The sequence below is a fragment of the Vanacampus margaritifer genome, chromosome 19 (assembly GCF_051991255.1).
Source record: "Vanacampus margaritifer isolate UIUO_Vmar chromosome 19, RoL_Vmar_1.0, whole genome shotgun sequence".
In the NCBI taxonomy this organism is placed as follows: domain Eukaryota; kingdom Metazoa; phylum Chordata; class Actinopteri; order Syngnathiformes; family Syngnathidae; genus Vanacampus; species Vanacampus margaritifer.
The window spans coordinates 7446884-7467681 of NC_135450.1; the positions used below are offsets into that span (position 1 = coordinate 7446884).

The 20798-nt window shown below is 40.3% G+C and overlaps 1 long non-coding RNA gene across 1 annotated transcript in view; it reads right to left on the reverse strand.

The window, feature by feature from the left end:
* Positions 1–589: 589 nt before the first annotated feature.
* The window catches only part of LOC144039248 (uncharacterized), a 40986-nt gene continuing 20777 nt past the window's right edge, over positions 590–20798 (reverse strand). The window contains exon 3 of the long non-coding RNA XR_013289389.1: positions 590–1027. This is a non-coding gene — a long non-coding RNA (uncharacterized LOC144039248). The remainder of the gene's footprint in view (positions 1028–20798) is intronic.

Here is a 20798-nt window from a genome sequence, read left to right on the forward strand (position 1 = left end):
TTTCAGAAACAGGATGTCCCCAGTGCCAGCCGATTTAAGCATTTTGACTGATCTTTCAAGGTCCACAGAAAATGTTGTGTTTGGACTATGGAAACACACATACTACAGAATAACAAATGACAGAATACAAATGAAAGATTGGACTCTCATCTTTCATCAGAAAAAAAAAAGTTTGTTTCTACCTTATTCCGTTCTTCAGTAATCAACAATAGAAAATGGTTACTTTCACCGAAATTCTCTGTTTTGAAACAAAAAGCGGAGAAAAAGAGCTTTTTGTGAAACGATGTTATTTCATGCACTCTAGTAAATTGTACACTTCTTTTTGTCCATGAATGATGCCACAAACACCTAAACAGTGCTTTACTTCTGTAAAACGCTTTCACCAACAATGAAAAAGTGTTTTTTGATTGCAAAATACGTTTATTTCCATTCAACAGTGTAACAATTTGACAAAACAATTTCGCAAACTATTTACAAATGTGTGCAACTGTGGTACTAACAATTATGTGGATGTTTCAAATACAGTTTTTCTTTTTATAACGCTCCCCTGCGTGCAAGGAAACGCCGCTGGACTCGCACAACAGTTTACTTTCACTTTGTCCGTTTCGCGTGCAAACGTTACACTTTCTTGACCGCCTTTTTTCCGGGGAATAAATAGCAAGTAGCAGACTGTACACACTCCTCCGATGAATATGCATTGGACTCTGGGTACTCTTCGTCGTCCGATTGAACGTCCGCCTGTGCGTGCTCGGTTGTGCTCCGCGTTATGACGCCGTCATAGCCGCCGCGTCAGCGCTTCCAATTTCGCCGTCAAGCTCTGATTCACCATCATCATCATCGTCGTCATCAATGTGCTCTTTTAGAGTTGGTCGATGCTTTTGGTCTTTGAAAAAAACGGCTCGGGCGTGAGCTCCTCGCAACCGGTCGCCATTTTTCCTTTTTTTTCCATTCTGATCTCCTGCTCGACGCTCTAGCTCCGCCTCTACTGACGCCCACCCGATCTTGTCAAAAGAGTCATCGCTGCCCTCTAGGGGCCAAAAATAGTCATTAGGCACAACAGACCTCCTTGAAACTTTCACAACAGATGCGGAAGGCTTGCCAGCACCCGTTTCAAAAACATTTTTATTAAAAATTGGATGACGTCTTTTTACGTCATTGGCAGCCCTCCGTAGGTTTTTACTTGACGTCTTTTAACGTCAGTGGCAGTGAAAGTTAAAAACTTAGATTTTTTTTTTTTTTTTTTTTTTTTACAGACGTCAAGTGTCGCAGCAGTTCCATGCGGTTTCCAGCAGTATTGCACCACAGAATCTGTAACAGTGAGTTTATAGGAGAGTGATGAAGTTGTGCTAGATTTTGCTCCATTTCCATAGATTTTTTTTGTTGTTGTTGTGCTAAGCTAACACGTGTTCGATTAAGGTAGTACAACTGGAATTTATTTATAGAAGAATTTAGAAGACACAAATGTATTAATGGCTCACTGGCACTAATTTAGCTAATGCTAAATGGGTTTTTTTTGTGACAGTTCAACAGTGCTAAACAAGACAATGCACTTACCATGCTACTTTTTTCTTTTTTTTTTGCTCCGTTCCGGTATCTATTGGAAGCTGGCTGTGCCGTGTACCTATGGAGGTAAATATGGTGCAAAAGTATTTTGCTCGATTTACATAGATTTTGGTTGTTGTTGTTGTGCTAAGCTAACACATGTGTTCGATTAAGGTAGTGCAACTGGAATTTATTTATAGAAGAATTTAGAAGACACAAAAGTATTAATGGCTCACTGGCACTAATTTAGCTAATGCTAAATGCTTTTATGAAATGGCAGCGTCTTCACAATTAAAAACTTAGATTTTTTTTTTTTTTTTACAGACGTCAAGTGTCGCAGCAGTTCCATGCGGTTTCCGGCAGTATTGCAACACAGAATCTGTAACAGTGAGTTTATAGGAGAGTGATGAAGTTGTGCTCGATTTTGCTGCATTTACATGGATTATTATTTTTTTAGTTGTGCTAAGCTAACACATGTGTTCGATTAAGGTAGTGCAACTGGAATTTATTTATAGAAGAATTTAGAAGACACAAATGTATTAATGGCTCACTGGCACTAATTTAGCTAATGCTAAATGCTTTTTTTTTTGTGACAGTTCAACAGTGCTAAACAAGACAATGCACTTATCATGCTACTTTTTTTTTGTTCCGTTCCGGTATCTATTGGAAGCTAGCTGTGCCGTGTACCTCGCTCCGGTCCCGCGTTGTAACATTGGAAATATGCCGTCAGAAAAGTTCAACTCGCATTAAGTCTGACCGGCGACAGCAGTAATAGTAGGACTACATTTTCCATGATTCTCAGACATGGAAGCAGGAAGTAGTCCTCGTTCCGGTATGGTGTAAATATGCCAGTTAGCGATCAGTCACGGAGGAGAAAGAGAACGCAAACTGAATGCGAAACTAAATAATAAGGAATTTAACATTTAAAATAATTTTTTATTGGTTTGTCATGTGAAACGCTATGACAACTGTGTCACTGACATACACACGGCTCAAAACGGGACTAATATGGACATCTGGTCACCCTACCATAATGTAGCATTAAAAATGTGGTGTTTCAGTTTTACTCATCGATGCTAGCTTCAGTTCAATCTGTCTGAAATTTTAGTGTTTAAAAAATTATTCCAAGGGAATGCTAGGGGTTGACGTGTCTTGTTGAAAGTTTGTTGGGCTCGGCAACAGTAGCCTACAGGTCTGGACTTAACGAATGGTAAACAGCTGGTTTGGGCTCTTGGCGGACAGATTGTAAATATACCACAAAGGCACAACTATTTTTTAAAAATCATCATTTGTGGGCTTGCATCACGTCTTTCTCAAAGTGAAAAATGTGAGGCAAATTGGATATCGAACCCAAGGTTCAATGGATGGCTTCATCTTTGCATCTGGCGGTTCATTTTTCTTCGGGAGTCATTATGGCGGAGATGATGATGGCTATGGATAAAGAATCCATTATAAGCTAATGATTTTCCAACAGGAGAATGACAAATCTACCACACTCCCTTTTCAGACGAGGTTGACAACCGGCTTTTAGTGGGATCAGCTCATCAACTCAACATGAACAGTATGTGTTAAAAAAAAAAAAAAAGTTCCACATTCATATGAGCCTGCGTAACCGCAGCTAGCTTATCACGCTAAACACACTTTTGTGCCCAGAACGTTTAGACAAGATTTCCATTTGTGGGTTTGTTAGCCGCAACGGAGACATACCCCCCTCCAGTCCTTCAAGATTACTGACAAATGCAAGACTGAGCATCGGAAATGACCTGTGATGGTGAAGTCCTCCAGCAAATACAGCATGAAGTCACCAGTCTGCCCGACCACTTTTCAGCAAATAGGAGACTTCCCCAATTAGATCTTTCTACAGTACATTAAAAACCATAAAAATTCCTTTTTCCTCCAAATAATTCAGCGGAGGGCGTCAGTGAAATTTCAGATTCAGCACTTTGGGAGCATTAGCAAGCGCTTGGGTTTGGTGGTGGTGGTGGCGGGGGGGGTCTGGCAGCGTTGCAGGAAATTTTATTTTGTCCGCTCCAGAGGAAAAAGAAAATATTGAGTTTACCAGATGCTGCATCCAAGAAAAACAAACCTGGATTTAAGATTACGCTCACAGCAGGAGATGCTGATTACACATGAGAGGGTTGCTTGAGACTGAAGAACCTTACATTTACATATTTATTCAAATGACGAGAGTGGTGCACTACTCCAAAATTATGTCCTCTTGACTCAAACTATGTAAAAAATAAAAAAAATAAAAAAACCTGTTGCCTTTACCTGAAAGTGGTCTACATTCTCTTACGCTTCAATGAGCCCCTTCAAACATGCAACAATCAAGCGTTTCACTTGCCCCCGAGACCGCAAGTCCAATCTTATGCGCAGGAAGCACATGCTCATCCATCCGTGCGGCGTGCGCTTGCGAGCGTCCACGTTGGGCTATTCATGTTCGGCTTAGATGTGGAGCTGAACAGGTGTTGTTTGATCTTCACAAGTCAAGACTTTTTTTTTTCCTTATTAGGCTCTGGAAGTGTGTTTGGACCCATGAGAAGATGCTGAAGAGACATTTGGGCAAAACGTGCTAACAGTGCTAGCTAACATTTTACCGCCTTGACTGGGTTACTGTGGTGTATATATAAAAGCTGCTGACATGGAATGGGTGTGAATATTCTATATATTCTACTAGTACAGGGGTGCTCAAGTTCGGTCCTCGAGAGCCCCTATCCGGCCTGTTTTCCATGTTTCTCTCCACTAACACACCTGATTCATGATCAGGCTCGTTATCAGGCTTCTGCAAAGCTTGCTGATGAGCTGATCATTAGACTCAGCTGTGCTGCAGGAGGGAAACATGGAAAACAGGCTGGATAGGGGCTCTCAAGGACCGAACTTGAGCACCCCTGTACTAGTATATTCACAAAAAATGGATTATGCTCTATCTTACTACCATTTTTTTGTCTCTTATCTCATGAACCTGCTTCTGTCTGACTTTGGCAATATTTTACTATCACAAAGTATTTTATTTTTTTTTAATTAAAAAAAATTATTCTCCTTAATTGGCATTGGAGATACAGTACAAGCCAAAAGTTTGGACACACCTTCTCATTCAATACATGCTTTATTTTCATGACTATGAACATTGTACATTCTCACTGAAGGCATCAAAACTATAACGACAACTATGTTATGTACTTCACAAAAAAAACTATACTTGCATAAATAGCAGCCATTTTCTCTGATGACTTTTTGGCACATTCTTGGCATTCTCTCGATGAGCTTCAAAAGGTTAGCGAAACCTGAAAAGGTTTCCAACAGTCTTTAAGTGTTCACCTGTAACTCCAAATTGAGATACATCTGCAATTGGATTCTGATGAGTCATACGTAAGCCATGACTCATGATTCCAGTTGAACATATCTTTATTTTAACCTAAATTTAGGATGTGCAGCATGTCACTTTTTAGATCTAGTGGAGCTCCAGATTCGAGGTATGCTGATATATATTTTTTTCAGGGCCGATACCGATAGCGATTATTAGTTGTCAAAGAGGCCGATAACCAATAAAAAGGAAAATATCAGCGTAAAAAAAACACACAAAAAATTCAGGTCGTTGTCAAAATGTTTTTAAGCATGTTTTTATTGAACAATTATTGTTGTTGTTTTTTACATTGGGCAATAAAGCTCAGGGAGCTCCCTAGGGCCATTGGCATGTCTTAAAAAGGTAAATGGAAATTTCAACAAGCAAATAGTTAGCAAGTTTTCTACAATAAATACAATTTTCCAAAATGTCCAAATATGTGAAATTAATTTTTTTAAATTTCAAATAAATCAGAAGGTGCAGGTCAGGAGCATTTCTTAGAAAGTTAACTGAAAATTTAAATAAACAGTTCCCTGAAGTTAACACGGTTTTAAAGTGATTTTTTTTTTTTAAGGCAGATGCCGATATTCGTCAAAATGCTGAATATCGGCATTGATAATCGGCCGTGTGTCTATCCTTATTCCAGATATCTACAATTTGGTCTGTAATTCACTAGCAGACAAGAATATACCGTATATAAATCAATTCATCATTTAAAAAAAAAAAAAAAACATTTTTAATCTCGAAAGTAATCCAAGCAAGTGACAAAAATGGACCTATTTTTTCTTATAATAGAAGATCCTCTCATTCCATGTGACAAAAATAAAACGATGTCTAAGATGCTTTTTCAAGAGAGCATAGATGGCCTGCAGCGTCTTGCAGGCCAACATGCAATAAAAAATGACAACTTTACTACGCTGATGTTTATTAGATCTAACCTTTCTGAGGTTGACCATTTTCAATGTCTTTCTGCGCTACCGCTGACAAATTAGTGTGAAGATTTATCCACTTTGTCAAATAAAAGTCCAAAGTTTACAGCCACCCGTGAGGCGATTATGAAGATATATCGGTGTTCGGCAGGTGCCGGGCCTGGCCGCGAGTCATTCCGCAAACCTTTTTTGCAGACGAAAGCAAATTCATTCTTCAGCGTAGATTTATGATTCGGCATGTGGCCAGATATATGCACAGCAGGTTGCATGATGCACTACTACTATTTAGGAGTTTAAGCCCCTTTTTGTTTTTCAGAACCCGTGAGGGCATTTTGACTACCATTTTGTACAACAAGACAGACGTAAATTGGCCGTTTGTCAAAGAGCCACCATGAACAGGAGATTGAATGTTGAATCAACTACAGTCGAGAAGGAGGTCAATGTTTGAAGAAAAAAAAAAAATCTCTCCACAGACCTCTCAATCCAATTACAGGCAAGGTGGAAGCATTAAGAGAGCGTCAGAATAGCAAAACCCTCACAACGTCACTGCCGTCTCGGTAATATTTCTATTTAAATGCATGCAGCAAGTGTGGCATTTACGAGACACTTTGAGAGCGCCGCATCCTTAATAGATGTTCTCTAAAATGCAGAAGGTTGTCAATATTTCAAGAGATTGCATCAACTGGAAACACACGCCTTCTTTAAAAACAGCAGGACACAATTATGGGGGCACAAAAATGATTTACTGCAATGCTAAAAAGAACATTTGGACCACAAAGTGACTTGATGACGGCGACCTATCTCACATGGAAGGCAAAGAAAACACAGGAAATATTTTCACCCAACACGTTTTATGCTCACATTCATTAATTCCAGATGCCGAAACATGTCATACATGTTTCTGCCCCCCTGGAAAAAAAGCCTGTTTCATGTTCACCTGCTGAGATCACTTAAACACCTTCTGCAAAGCTAGCCTTATGGTAAATGCTTGTCTATGTTTTATAAAAGGCATGTTTGGGTTTAAAGGGGAAGTACACCCCAAAAATTATAATATTGACAATAATATGTTCTATGCAGCCCCATTAGTCTATTCTGGTTAATATTGCAGTAGTGGAATATGAGTTAAGCAGCAATTTCCAGCAGTTTTTATCTGTATCAGAAGGCAGCCATTTTGCCATTTACTGTCGAGTGAAGATGACATCACAGTTGCTCAAGTCTCAGGTAACAAGCGTTGATTGGTCCTTGCCTGAGCCCTGAGCAACTGTGATGTCATCTTTAGTCAACAGCAAGTGACAAAATGGCCGCCTCCAGATGGATAAAAATGGCTAGGAAGAAAAAGTCATAATGTCAAAGTTATTGAACAACCGGTAACAAAATCAACACATAAGCACGCAATAGCCATACGGCCACAACTGACGCCGAGTCACGGAACACACGCAGGCTGGCTAACCGGAACTAACAAGAGCCGACTACGACTTCCGTGTCACTCAACAGGCCAGACAGCGCCTTTTAAAGCCACAAAATCACAGATAGTAAAGTGGAGATTGTCAAAATGGCTACCTCAAGTGGAACTCACATATTTTGTATTGTATTATGCATACTGTTTTAAAATATATAAATATATGGTCTCTACATCACAACTTTTTTGCCTCTCAACGGTACTGGATGTCAAGTTAGAGGCCCAAGATAGGACCAGTGTCTGGTCTTTGATTATTATTATTTTTTTTTTCCCAGATCATATACTATTTGTCACGCAATGGTGGAGGCGAGTGGTGGCCACCCCCCCCCCCCCCCCCCCCCCGGATCCTGGATATTCAACAATATTGTCAATGCCTACTAAATAATTGATATCTCAGCTCCTGAAGCAGATAGAAACAAAATTCTAAAAACTCAACTTTTGGACTCAGTTGTCATTTTGCCTATGTGAATGTCAGCCTATGTTAGTCCATGAAAAGGCATCATTTTCTTGTTTTTGTTATTTATTTATTTGTATGTTTAATGTTCAGTGTTTTGACAAATAAATGTGTGTAAAATCAAACATTTTCATTTTTTAATACTTAGTCATGAATTTCGCTGTTCGGTTTCCTTTTCTACTTATTGTGTACAGGTCAGTGACTGACATTTGCCTTATTGCCGCCAAGTGGCAGAAAGCTCTATTTTAACTGAGCGACTCATTGACGATTGTAACTGCTCCAATGCATTGAATTCATAACATATGCTCTGGAATTATTTTGTGCAGCCCACTAGTCGGTGCCCGGAGCCCAAGGTCGGCATGTGAACGGTATGGCTGCATGGTTAAGAACCACTTAATTAGACATTTCACGTATGAACTTATGGCCACCCCTATATGAGTCATAGTTTCACCCTGGCCACCCCAATGAAAATGTTCTAGCTACGCCCCTTTTTTCACGTAACTGATTGTTTTAACAAATGACAAGTGTTGTTTTAATTGCAAACTCCCCCTTTAATGATCAAAAACTGTTTAAAATGGTCTATTTTTCTTTTCTACAAAAGTGTTTTGGACGCCACTGTATTTCTTGCCAACAGTTTCATCACAGATATTTGTGCCACAATCAAATTGTGGTGAACGGCATTGGAGAGTTTCAGGTGTTTTTTCCACACGATGAAATTGTTCCTTTTAGTTGAATTTATATTTTGACATGTTTACCGAGACGATATTTCTCAAAAAGTAGATGACGACTGAGCGCGCTAACCCCTTTGTGGAGCACAAATTGAAAAGCGGAGCACTAGACTGTAAAGTAGAGCCGTTATCCCGCCGTCACATGCCATAAAGCATTCCCGGGAGAGAGGGCCAGCCAGCTATTTACAGCAAATAGCCGCCGCCTGTGTACGGAGATGGTAAGATATGCAGACTCACACGAGACAAAATCCTCGTCTCTTGACGAATGATTGAGGGAATTAAATTGATATATCGTGTCGATTTAGAGGAACGTACAAAATGCAAGTCTGCGTTTTTGCTATGAAGTCCGAATACCACATACTACTTTAGTTAAGTCATAAGATTAACTAAACAAAAAACAAAAAAAAACAGCTTGTAAATGAAACATGTTGCTTCAATAAATTATTCATGCTACTCCATTGTCCTTTTACACAGAGTATTCTTTAAGTGCTCAATGACACCCTGTACTTGTGCCCATACGGAAGATTTGAATTCCTAACATGTTCTTCAAATTCATATTTTATCACCGTCAGATGATTTTACACTAATCAACATTTAATGTATCAAAATAAGTAGCGCCAGCCGCTGGCGCCAAACACTTATTAGAAAACAAAATTCAGCGTGGAGTCTAAAACTGACCTTGGATAAATAAAAAGGCAATTTGCATGCAAATGATACTGCTGGCATTTACTGTAATTGCTATTTGAGCCGCTGGTCTGCAACGATACAATGCACTTTTAAAATGGACTCTTAAAGAAGCATCAGAGCTTACTTGATGGATTAGCGTCAATATTTCATAGTGTGCAAAATATCTCTGGCCACAGTCTTGCACAAAATGATCTTAAAGATGAACTAATTCGCAGCGGTGTAATTTGAGCACGGTGAAAAGGTTTTGATGTTCGGGGATGGGGGGGGGGGGGGCGTAAGCGAAAAACACAGCGTCTCTTTTATCTTTCAGATGTTAAAAAATAACAAACATGAGCAGATGGAGATGAAAACATGATGGAAGATGATCATCTTCAGCTCCCATTTGGCACATAATTCATGAAAATGAATCTTGCCTCCGGCATGCATAGTTAGCATTAATATTTAGCATTAACCAAGAGTAAAGAGTTGGAAAATAGAAAGCTGTGTATGGCTTTGTAGTTTGTGTCCAGGTCACTCTGGGAAACTCGTTAACAGTGACAAACAAGCCCTTGTATGCATTTTAATGAAAATCCTCAAAATTATCGAGACGGCGTTAACGCCATAAATTTATCCAAAATGGCTGCTTTGACCAAAAATGGCCGACTTCCTGTTCAGTTTTGAACATGGGTCATTGAGACTTTTCCATGTTTGCCAGTCGAGTAAGAACACTAGAATTCACATAAAATGGCTGACTTCCTTTCGAATTTATGAACGCATCCTTTTATAATAGATGTCAACCAATTTTGTGTCTATCAGTGGGAAAATCAGAGCTATTTTTTCCTCAACTTTCCATGGTCCTTTACAGAGTGAATTTTGTATTGTTATTGTTACGACCTCTAAGATTAGCCCCAATATTTGGCCATGCAGAGGCAGAGTAGCCGTGTCGTCAAAAGCCAGACCACCAAAAGCTCAATTCCAATTGTTGGTGGTAACATACTGCTTGTGTGTTTTGCATAATATTTCCACAGCTTGAAGCCGCACTATGTGTCTTTAGATCCCCAGATACCCATTTTTGTCCCTCGCAGCTTTTTGAAACGTCATCTGATTTTCATGCCAATGAATAATGCATTTGATATGACGGCTTTGCATTTGCAGGACGTATTTGAAGGCAGATGTCGCAAATCAATCAAGCGCTGACAAAATTATTTGGTTTCTAATTATAGCTGTCCAAAGTTCAGATATAAAAAAAAAACAATGCAATAAAACTAGGCGTATATGTTTGGTGTATTCAGAAGCGACGAAATCAGACATAAACATTTATGACACATCAAGAGACAAAAGGAATCTCCGGTGGGAAATGCATCGCGGCTTAGGAAAGACGAGACAAGTTGTGCTAACCGCTTTACCTCCACACTTCAAAGAATAATCACTCAGACGTCTATCTTTTATTGATAAATAATGACATATGCCGTACTATCGAGCTGTCATTTAACTACTGTGTGCCAGTAGGGATACAAAATGAGAAATTTATGATATTTAAATGTGGCACTTCTGACAGTAATGAGGACTTTGTGATTCATGCTCCACGAATCGAGAGCTAGCTGTGTTTTAAATCAGGATCTACAGTCGTGTTTCACAAAAAGTTGAGCATTATTCATTTTTAAACTGTCCTATACACTGCCAACATTAGGATATGACCTGCCAAAAGTGCCTTCCACCAATATAATTTGTGATCATTGCTGTCTTCCATAATAGACGAATCAAAATAAGCCACGTTGTCAAGGCAGATGCAGCAAGGCAAGTTTCCCTTTAAATGGACACATTTCCTTTTCTTTGGACTGGGAAAAAAAAATGTATTTTTGTATTTCCTTGTTCCTTTCTGTCTTCTTACTACATAGATGTGGTGATGTACTCTTTCCCCCTCATTATATCGACTATCTGATCATTTCTGAATTGCAATAACATTTTATCATAAGCTACAGTCAAAACATTTTGTCACTGCAGCCTTATCAGAATCCGATTTAAATATGTAAAAAACACAAGCCGAAACAAACAATGACCAACAAGAGGAAGACAGAACGGAAAGCCTGGCGGTTCGCTAATTAGCGCACCGAGTTTCCTAGATAGAAAAAAAAGGAATCATGAGGAAGGAGGGAGGGAGGGGGAAAACCAAGGCTCAATCTGTACTACCTTAAAGGGGGGCTCAGTATGGACCTGGAAAAAAAATGCAGCCATACGAAAATACATACCCGTACAGTACTGTTTTTTTTTTTGCATTCGAAAATTCAAGCTGTATGGTTCCCATGGTCTGACATCATGGATATGTCTGGGTAAGCCTCTTATAGTTGGCGTGTTGCTCCAATTAGCCATGCATGTTAACGTCACCGTTTGTTTCCCTTCGTTCACATGCTTTGAATTACCGCCGCAAAAATAAATTATCCTCGCAAAAATGCAGTATACATTAGCGAAAGTACATTACAACCAGCTGTGGGTGATTAAAAACTGAAAAGTTGACAGTCCTACCCCATAACAAGAGACTACTTTGCTAGCACGTGCATTCAGGTGGAGAGGCGCTTGAGCCATGTAAAAATATTTACCCAATACCGGCCTATTTGATTTCAACTCCCTGAACGTGTTGAGCCACTCTGTCAAAACAAACACAATTTGTCATAACTCAAAGGAAGTGGCGAGATGAGTCCAGGAAAGAGAATTGTTTTTCTAAGTGGGAGAAAGCGGCAGTAAAACGTGCTCTGGAGGCGACCTTTTAAAGACTCGTAAAAATCGCAGTGAGACGGGACCCGAGTGTCTGAGAGTGCGTCTGAAGCCGGGGAAACCAGAAATAAATGAAGAGAGAATCCAATACACAAGCAGAGTGTCGAGTCAGAGTCAGAGCTGTATTGCAAAGCAGTGATGCATGGCGAGCTTTCACTCTCCAGTCCAGACCTCCCAAAAGGCAACCGAGTACCGAGTCCTCGGTTATATCAGCTGTTGACCTCTTCCGCCTCCACCGCGCTCCATTGTGTCAGAGTTGACGAACGCAAAGACAGGCTTGTGGGTGGGCGGACCGGCAGCCAAATATGTGAGTGCACATCCTCTGACACCCCAAACTGAAGTCTGGTGTTGGTGTGCTTCCCCTTCCCCCCCCCAAAAAAAACACTGCCAAGGTATAAAAGCTAAACTACGGGAAGCAATTACAGACAGAGAAAGACACGTAAGATCTTCAGTTGTACAAGACAGATTTGTCATGTTTATTTCATAGTTGCTATACAGTTTCTATGCAAGGTATTAGTCTTATTTTGTCTAGTCAATTTTATTTTGTAGTTGATATACAGTTACAATGGGAGGTAATAGTCAGCCTTATTTTGATTAATCATATTAATTTGTAGTTGCTATACGGCTGCTATAAGAGATATTAGTCTCATTTTGTCCAATTGTTTTTATTTTGTAGTTACTATACAGCTGCTATGGGAGGTGTTAGTTTGTCTTGTCTAGTCATTTTCATTCTGTAGTTGCTATAGTGTTGCTATGGAAGGTATGAATCTTCTTTTGTCTGCTGTTTTTTTATATACAGTTACCATGGGTGGTATTAGTCAGCTTTATTTTGTTTAATCATATTAATTTGTAGTTGTTATACATAGTCTTATTCTGTCTAGGTATTTTTATTTTGTAGTTGCTATGCTGTTGCTGTGGAAGGTATTAGTCAGTCTTCTTTTGTCTAGTAATTATTTTTGTAGTTGTTATGCAGTTGCTATGGGAGGTAGTAATCAGTCTTATTTTGTCTAGTCATTTTTATTTTGTAGGCGCTATACAGTTGCTATGTTCCAAATGATGATGTTTGAAGATGAAGCGTTAGCGACTCTTAGTTTAGTCTAGTCGTATGGAAATTCAAGTCAAGTTTATTTATATAGCCCTTAATCACACAAGAGTCTCAAAGGACTTTTATGAAGAGAATGTTGTCAGTTGCTACACTATTAGTCACTTTTATTTTGTCTATGTACTCATATAGGCTTTAATTGTGTCATATAGAATTGTGCCTTGCCCTAACTGGAGTTACTGGCTAACACTTTTGTCAGTACACTAAGGTTCCTTAACCAAGGTTTTCCACAGCATTTGGAGGTTTCACACCCGATTCTCTAATGCAAGCGTTTTTTCCATGTGCTCAAAGTTGCTTCCAGGCATCCAGCCCTGCTCTCTCCATCCAAGTCTCCCAATCAAGGTTCTCAGTCAAGTGTTTTCATCTCGGCTATCCGAATCCAGCCCTGTCCTTTGTTGTTACTTTGTATTTTTTGTATATAAAGACTATTTTTTTTTTATTTTTTTTTTTTTTAATGGTGAAGTCAACCAATGTTCTACTGATGATTACTACAGATCGGGGGGAAAAACAAAAACCTTTTTTTCCTGATGGAGAAAAAAAAAAAAAGTCTACTCTTACTTTTGGTAGTTTTGGTGCTTAGGCCACGTTGTCACAGAAAGTCGGTTTTTTTGCTTGACCACCATTCTCTGTGGTCGGAAAGGTTGCAAAAAAGGTACCCTTGGTCAGCTGATGACAAGGGATGATACAGAAACATACTAGCTCAGGTCACGTTAATTAAATCCCTCTTTTGTCGGAGAAACGAGCGATACTAAAAATAAGTGGCAACGGAGACATCACAATGTCACTCGCCAGATGTTTAACAACCATGAATGACTGGGTGATAACATTCAATGAGATAGATTACTGAGAAATGTCACAGCCTCCTTTTTTTTATTTTTTTTTTATAACGAGAGCCATGAATAGGCTTACAATCCCCAGCCTTTGAAATCTCCAGATTACCGCAACCATTCTAATTTAGATGTATAGCCCCCGGCAGAGAACTGGCTAATTTCCTGGTGTGTCAAAATTAATGAAGAAGATAATTTGCTACAATGGAAGACGACACACACACACGCACATTCACTCGCACACCCTCTATCCTTTATATGAACCTCAAATGGGGCCAGTGAGTGAAGACAGAAGACAGCTTTTTGAAGTAGAAACCAAAAGTAGGTTAGAATCAGCGGTGAAACATGTGGGATTAGACAATAACTCTTGTACAGAAGGTTTTTAGATCTCTGCATGTGAAGTGAATTTCGGCACTTTAAATTTGGATTTCAACACTGGAAACGTAGCGTTCCATTTGACTGTTTGACGTGTCATCTCATAAGATAAAATGTGTGTTTCTAACTAATTATAAAGTGGATAATATAAGTATAATAGCAGCATAGTAATATTAGCTGAATAAAAAAAAACAACATGACAATTAGACATGAGGTCCGTCTTTCGGCCCATGTGAATCTACAGCTGCTCAGTCTGTGAGACAGCTGTTCTTATCGGGACAAGCAGCAGGTCATTTGAACAGCTCCATGCGCTCTTCCCCAGTCCACCGACTATCACACTATTCCTTCACAAGCAGTGACACCCCCCCTTGACGTCAAGTCTAACCATCCATGGACGGTGGCACAGACATGGCAGTGTGGCGCAAGGTCAGGCCATCTCGCCAGTGGTCAACAGGGTTTAAATGAAAATCTGTCTGCTAAAACAAAGTCCAACCGCGTCTTGGTGTTCAGCCATCTGGAGTTATGGCTGCTAGCACGCAGTCGATCACTGATGCACAAGGGGATTTTTATTAATGCTGACGTCTAGTGAACTGTGCCCAATGTTGACAAAATTCTCATTTCGACCAGCGAAATGGTCTTTGAAAACTGGGCTGTTTGCAAATGGACGACAGTTCGAATTGTTTGAATTTCTGCAAGGATGGCGTTGAAGACTACAAGGTCAAGACACAAATTGTAAAGTTCTGATGGGAACTTTCACTGGTTCTTTTATCTTTAATGCTCGCTATACTAATAGTAACAACAAAAAAACTGCATATTCTCAGTTGAACTATTTACTAGACGCCAAGATCGAGTACACAGCTGTGGAGCTTTTCTGCTCGTTGCGGAAGAAGGTCTAATCTGTCCAAAATGGATTCTATTTTTATATTATCTTGCCCATGTGACAATGTGTGACCTGATGGTTTTCAACCAGAAAAGTGTAGATAAGAAGGCACCACGCCCTAATCTAACAATTTGACAGAATTTTTTTGAGCAAGTGAAATTCAAGCTCAAAAAACATTTCCCACAATATTTTGAGCTTCAACTAAAACCTGAATATTAGATCAATAATGTTCACAAATCACAGTAAAAAGGAAGACAAATAAGATTTCTGATTTGTGAAACGTGTGTACTGACGGAATGCCCACGTCTGCTTAACAAATATTGCAAGAAGTCCGGTCATCATTATTTTGAATGTATAGCTCCTATTCTGTCATGTTTCAGTTCTGTGGGGGTTGGGTTTTTGTTTGTTGTGTGTGTTCTTGTTTTTGTCTGTGGTTGGTGTTTTTTTGTCTTGTGTTCCTGGTTTCTTTCATTGTGTCGTTATGTCTAACCACGTCCACCTGTGTGTGTGTGTGTGTGTGTGTGTGTGTCTTCCCTTCCCCAGGTGTGTCTCATTAATGTTGGTGTATTTAGTCTGTTATGTTTTCCAGTGTGTGTGTGGGTGCATTGTCTATGTTATGTGTGGAAGTTTGTGTGTCAAGTCCTCGCCACAGCCAAAGCCATCGCCACAGCCAAGTCACTGATTGTCACAGCCATTGTCACAGCCAAGTCGTCCTCATCACAGCCAAGTCGTACTCGTCACAGCCAAGAAGCCATAGACCCAGCCAGGTCATAGCCACTCCACGTCAAGTCAAGTCAAGGCAAATCAGGTCCTGTCACGTCACGCTCGTTCCAGTCATGGCGACCAGTCGAGTCACGTCACGTCACGTCACGTCACGTCGACCAGTCACACCATACCCTCTCATGGCGACCAGTCCAGTCACGTCACGTCCAGTCACGGTTGTCTGCTCACCTTTCTCCCTATGGTTAATAAAAGTACCACGCATTGCACATGAGTCCTGTTTCCCTGCATTTCAGCCCATCACCCCTCATCCACTCACGTTCCATCCTGACATATTCCCACAGTAGGAGAATGTAAAATATTCACCACTGAGGAGCTTTGGGAGGAAATCCACGTATAGCACCTGGGGACCAGATCCAGATCTTATATACAGTGTATGCATCCTGACCCTGGGTTGGTGTTTGATCTGTGGGGAAAATTGGGAAGAGGCAAATTCCACACAGAATAGAAACGTACAGTCTTGTTACAAGGCAAAGGTGTTTTCAAATTCAGGTAGTGGTTGACCATCTCAAGGCTCCCTTGAGACACCCGTTCTCACAAAACACCTGATGTGGACGCAGTTTGTAATTCCAACCGATTAAGCGGATGTTAAACTGATCAGGGTTATATTCCACTAAGGTCGTCAGATCACCTGCCTGATCCATATTATAAAACCAGGCAGGCAGAGATGTAATCCTACAATAATCTCTGTATTACCACTACTACTGCTGCTGGAGGGATGCAGGAAGAACAAAGTTGTTGCAGTGAGATTCAAAGACGTGATAGATCTTTTCTAAAGAAAAAGAAAAAAAATCACACAAAGTTGCTACTCCCTTTGGGACAGTCCAAAGGGGTTCAGAATCAGAGAGAAGAAAAAAAAACACTAATTTGAGTCAGAATCAGTAAAACAGTAGGCTCCATTATAAAAAGGAGAATGGAAGAAGCATTGTGCGTTGAGCAAAACTAAGGAAACTGTCACAAATGTGATGCATTTGGTTCAAATTATTGTATGTCCAAGACAGAAGAACTTTGTAGTTTCTCAATTTTAAAGACAAATGTTGCATTCGAGGAAGGTGGGAAATTGGTTTTAAGCCGATGTAAACAACAAAGATGGCTGATTCCCATAAGTTTTGTTTGTTTGTTGTTCTTGTTAACGCAGTCAGTACAAATCACACACGTTTTACTTTTTCGATGAATTAATTGAATGTTGTATAAAGAGCTAAAAGTATTTTTTAGACTTTACACCTATCTGATCTGCTGGATCAGGATTGAACAATACTTAGCATTATACTGTATACAAAATCAGTAATGGCTACAATGTCTTAATTTGCCTGACCAATCAATGACGTAATTGATTGGCTCTGCGAAATATAACATTACATGTAATATTTAATGTTTGTCAGTGTTTTATTACGATTTTTTTTGTGGGGTTTATTTATATTTTTTCATGCATTCCACATCAATTATATGTGTGTTTTTGCTATTCGTTGGCCGGGCCAGCCTCTATCCCCTGCAAATGGTGGTGGTCGACTGGAGAGTTAATATAAGTTTGCGACTGAAAATGACATCACAGCGCTGAAGGGCTCAGGTAACGACCAATCACGGCTCACCTGTTTACTGGGTTTGGTCATGTGACGTTTGCAAGCTGAGCTCGCCCAGCAGTGTGCTGTCATTTTTAGTCGACAGCATGTAGCAAAATTGCCAAGATTGTGCTCTTTAATCCATATTGTACGGAAGAGGATTAGGGCCAGTAAGGAAAAAAAAAAGGTTGGCAGGATTCTGACGTCAGAATGCTGACTTTAAAATGAAAATTCCGACTTCCCCCCACAATTCATAGCTCTACGCCACAAAGTCATAATTTTCACTTTTAAAGTAAGAATTCTGAAATTAAAGTGAGAATTCTGATATTAAAGTGAGGATTCTGAGATTAACTCTGTGAGAATTCTCACTTTAAAATCAGAATTCTAAAATTAAATTGATAAAGTGAAAATTCTGAGATTAAAGTCAGAATTCTCACTTTAAATTGAAAATTCTGAGATTACAGTCAGAATTATCACTTTAAAGTGAAAATTCTGAGATCAAAGTCAGAATTATCACTTTAAAGTGAAAATTCTGAGATCAAAGTCAGAATTATCACTTTAAAGTGAAAATTCTGAGATTAAAGTCAAAATTCTCACTTTAAAGTAAAAATTCTGAGGCAGTGTTTAAAGTCTTTAAAGTCAAAATTCTCACTTTAAAGTAAAAATTCTGTGATTAAAGTCAGAATTCTCACTTAAGTCAGATTTCTGAGAATGAAGTGAGAATCCTGCCATCCCTTTTTTGCTTCTTCACTGGCCCTAATCCTCTTCCGTAATATTCCACAAGTGCAATATTAATCAGAATGTTATGTTTAGTCTAGTGGAGCCACATAGAACATACCCTGTATTGTTGTAAAGACAATTTTTTGACTTGACTCCCCATTTAAGTTAGTCATTTTGTTGAAATGGCAACAAATGGAAAGTTGAACTTCGGAGTTTCCACTGTTGTATCGTCGTACTGTACATGTATAAAGAAGAGTCTATTGGGAGATGTCGAGTACGGCGGGATGTGTTTGAGGCTTGGCACGCGAGGCAGGTAATAAGCAGCGTATTTATGAGGCGCAGGGGGTGTCGGTGACATCTGCATAACCTATTCATGAGGCGCCCGTGATGGAATCTTGGTTATCCTCCACTCCAATCTTACAGGTGACAACAAGAGCAGCGCTGAGGTGAGGCTGTGGAGAATGATAATGGAGATGGAAATGGAGAGAGGAAGGCAACAGAGACCGAGTGGATAAAGACAGACGGGCGCAGTGCATGCAGAGGGTAAAGAGGGATGTAGGAAATGGGCCAACGGGTACAAGAAATATGAAAAAGTGGACTCAGATGAAGTGCTATAGTACTGTAGGAATAAGGAGGCTGAAGAGTGTGAGCAATTACCAAGAGAGGCGAGAATGGTTGGGGGGGAAAAAACTGTACATGTCTATTCTGCTCGCCACTGCGTATCCGCTTCTTGTGCTCTGCATACCAATGATACACGCACGCCATTACTAGAATTCACAATCTATACAGACAGGGTTACATATTCTTCTAGAATGACAAGTAGGTTGGAGACTAAGAGGAGTTATACAGTAAAAAGCCCAGTGTCAAAAAAAAAAAACTTGCTTAAAATGTTGGAGGCACCGTTGTTGTCACAATAAAAGTGTCTTGAGAGCTAAAACGTATAGTGATTTTAATTTTGGAGGTGCCACAGGAAGCGTGTCACGACCTTAGCTTAGCATTTTTAGCCAAGAGTCCACGTCCCTCGCCTGGAACTGATTCGGGTTTGACAACTTTGACAAGAGTGAGGAGCGATTTGTTGACAATTCTGTTCCACCAACAACCATTTACATCGCGACTCCACAAGCACCATAACAGCAAAAAAAAGAACAAGATACCGGTGTTTGGCACGTCATAGCGACACGCTCGCCTAGTGTAATTAATAGACCCCCCCCCCCCCCACGTCATAGCGACACGCTCGGCTAGTGTAATTAATACCCCCCCCCCGACCGCCCCCCACCCACAACCGCCACAACCCAGCCCCCGCCACCCCCAAAATCCTAGACAGCACCCCCCCAGCACCCCAAGCCACCCATACCCCCCCACAAACCCCGGGCACCCACGCCCACCCCACCTCCAGCCGCGTGGTGGGGCGGAACACTGGGGGCCGAAGGGGAGATGGGAGCAATGGGAGACGGGCGGCACCCCCGAACCCCAGGCCCAGCGGGGTCGTCACGCCAGCGTACCTAGTGAAAGCTAACTCCGTTACTGAGTTCGCCGACTGGCAAACTCTACCCCTACACCGTGGATGTGACCCCACCCAGCGTATATACAAGTGTGTGATTGTGGTAAGATGGAGCAGAGGGAAATGATATCCCCCTACTCCGATCCACCTGCTTCCTAGACGTGTCAGCGATGCCGTAATACTTTTTCTCATGGTTATCATAATCAGAATTTAATATCGGAAAACAAAATTAAAAGTAAATGAATGCTTTTCATTGCATGGTAAAAGTCGTGCTGTCATCCGTTTACTTACTAATTACTTAAACATGACATCATCAATATTACTGTGTGGAATTAAAACATATTACAATTTGAAGGGGGGCTGAGAGCTTCTACAGAAGTGTTAACCAATAAAATTTCTCCGGAGAATAACTTCTCATGACCTCATTGGTGCCATACTTTGAAATGTAAAATTGAAATTATTAACCGTGCATGTGGTCTTTTATGAACACACCAGCCAAGCTCTGCAGGCCAGTATTTTATTGAAGAGGGGGGGGGGGGGGGCTGTGTCATACAGCAGGAAATTGAGAGCGGACTGGTATATTTTGGAATGCCATATTTTGGAAAGTCATTTCCTGACGGCATGCTGCGCGTCCCAGTGATTTACAAGACTTTGGGCGCAAAACAAAGCACTGCAGCACTCAACACATACAAATGAATTTTGTTGAACAAAAGCCAGAAGATGAATGGCGGGACGCTGGCGACTGAAGCAAACATTTTCCTTCAATTCAGACAGGAAAATGAAACTGTATGAACATTTCTTTATGGTGCATGTTGTATATTGCGCTATTAATTTTGCATCAGAGCACAGTGAATGTAAGGTCATGCTTCTATTGCTGAGCTATTGTATATTTTTCTCTCGCCAGCCAACTAAACCCCCAGTGGGACGTAATGGAAAGGAAGATACAGTGCAATGTTTTTGCTCGTCTGGACACATTCCTCACGCATCCTAACCTATCATTATTAGTGTGCCGTAAGAAGAAAGTAATGTTGAAGAACAGGAACTTTTCACCGCTGCTGCTTAAATTCAGATTTGCTTGACACAGCACATCCCTCCAATCAAGAAACAACCATCAACACCCACCAAATATTTTTGTGGTGAGATTACACTAGCAACAAACCA